The sequence below is a fragment of the Pseudochaenichthys georgianus genome, chromosome 16 (genome assembly GCF_902827115.2).
Source record: "Pseudochaenichthys georgianus chromosome 16, fPseGeo1.2, whole genome shotgun sequence".
Lineage (NCBI taxonomy): Eukaryota > Metazoa > Chordata > Actinopteri > Perciformes > Channichthyidae > Pseudochaenichthys > Pseudochaenichthys georgianus.
This window is the reverse complement of record NC_047518.2, coordinates 8,420,970-8,423,025: the sequence shown is the minus strand read 5'-3', so window position 1 is coordinate 8,423,025 and position 2,056 is coordinate 8,420,970. Positions and strand designations below refer to the sequence as shown.

General features: G+C 40.1%; 1 long non-coding RNA gene across 1 annotated transcript; it reads left to right on the top strand.

The window, feature by feature from the left end:
• Window positions 1-954: 954 nt before the first annotated feature.
• On the top strand, window positions 955-1,554 carry LOC139435463 (uncharacterized). The gene is made up of 3 exons (XR_011644701.1): window positions 955-1,111; window positions 1,287-1,380; window positions 1,511-1,554. It is a non-coding gene; the product is annotated as an uncharacterized lncRNA (long non-coding RNA).
• Window positions 1,555-2,056: the final 502 nt, after the last annotated feature.

Sequence of the window (2,056 nt, the reverse complement as noted above, 5' to 3'; positions counted from 1 at the left end):
ACTAGCTCCATGGCATAATGCCTCTTCATTAATAGATGAGAATAAGAATAATGCAAGATTTCTTTTCAGCACTGTAGCCAGGCTGACAGAGAGCCACAGCTCCATTGAGCCTTCTATTCCCATAGCACTCAGTAGTAATGATTTTATGTGCTTTTTTAACGATAAAATTGTTACTCTTAGAAACAAAATTAATGACCTCTTGCCTTTGACCAGTATAGTGTTATCAACAGCTCCCGGAAACGTAAGTTCTAATATTACACTAGATAGTAAACTAGGATGCTTTTCAGCCATTAACCTTGAACAATTCAATTCAATGATTCTCTCTTCTAAACCATCAACGTGTATGTTAGACCCAATTCCAACTAAGCTGTTGAAGGAAGTTTTTCCATTAATTAGCACTTCTTTATTAAATATTATGAATATGTCTTTATTATCAGGCTATGTTCCACAATCATTCAAAGTAGCAGTGATAAAACCGCTTCTTAAAAAGCACAACCTCGATCCAGAGGTTTTAGTCAATTATAGACCTATTTCTAATCTTCCGTTCCTCTCAAAAATTCTTGAGAAAGCGGTCGCAAAACAGTTATGTGATTACTTAAAAAATAATGATTTATTTGAAGATTTTCAGTCTGGCTTTAGAACACATCAGAGCACAGAGACAGCTCTGGTTAAAGTCACAAATGACATTCTAATAGCCTCTGACAAGGGACTTGTCTCTATTCTTGTTTTGCTCGAACTCAGGGCTGCATTTGATACTATCAACCATGATATCCTATTGACCCTTTTACAACCGACGTCATCACAAAGTTGCGCGCGCATGTGGGCAACGGAAGTGGTGTTGTTTTCCAGCAGTTCTAAACGACAAAAACGAGGTAGCAACTGGTTAGCAAGCATTTACAAACTGTACCCAGCATCAACATGTCTGGTTGTTGCGTATACGGTTGTACGAATCGCTATTCCACCGGCGGACTAAAGTTTTATAGGATTCCGAGAGGACCACGACCATTCCAGAGCAACCGGCGGCGTCTGTGGCTGCAGGCGATTAAACGTGTGGACTGGAATGAGGACATAATCAAAAATGCTCGCGTCTGCAGCGCCCACTTTATATCAGGTAATGAGGTTATCTAGCCTACTCTTTGATTTTACGGGAAAGCCTTGTTTACATTAGTGATTGTCTGTATGATGTAGAATAATAATCAAATGCAGCTAAAGTTTGATAAGCTGGCGTTAGATTTGCCTAGTAGCTTGCTAGGCTAAACAAACGTGTTTGTGTTTTATTTTTGCAGGCGAGGCATCATTGGACTCTAGTAGTCCTGATTTTGTGCCATCTGTGTTCATGTACACAAAACAAAGCCAGAACCCAAATGCAAAGATGGACAGGTAAGATTAGAGTTGCCCTCCTCTCAGTCGTTTTATGTTTTGTTTTCCTCTCTTGCATAAGCTTTGGTGCCTACAGCTGCTGTTTTGAGATATGGATGAGTCTAACTATACATTTCTGCTGTTACTGTAGGTACCATAGGAAAAGGAGGAGAGCTGACACTGCACCAAATCAACGTGTTAATTCTGAAACTCCAGAACAAGAATGCAGCATGGATCATTGTCCTGGTATGAATATATTTATTAATATTTCATCTTACAATTAACTGATTGATTGTCAGGGTTCCCACCCTCACTGAAAGAGTTGCTCCTAGTGTGTGTGTGCTCCTGCCAGGCCCACTGCTCCAATGGCTATGTATGTCTGTGTGTGACGTGTACACTGGCCCCTGATGGGTCAAATGCAGAGGAAAAATCTCCCCCTGGGATCAATAATGTATCTTCTCTTCTGTCATGGAAAAGTTTTGAAAATTCATTGGTAAAAATGTGTGAGAACCCCTGAATTGTGAACTTGTTTGCATTGGTTGCAGCACATGCTAATTTTTCACTTTTCTATATTAAAGCTGAAGAGGATATCCCAGTTCCAAAGAGAGAGTACGATGATCTGAACATGAGATACAGTCAACTTCAGGAGGAATATGTCAACCTGCGACAGGAGTTTGACACACTACGAGCAGAAAAT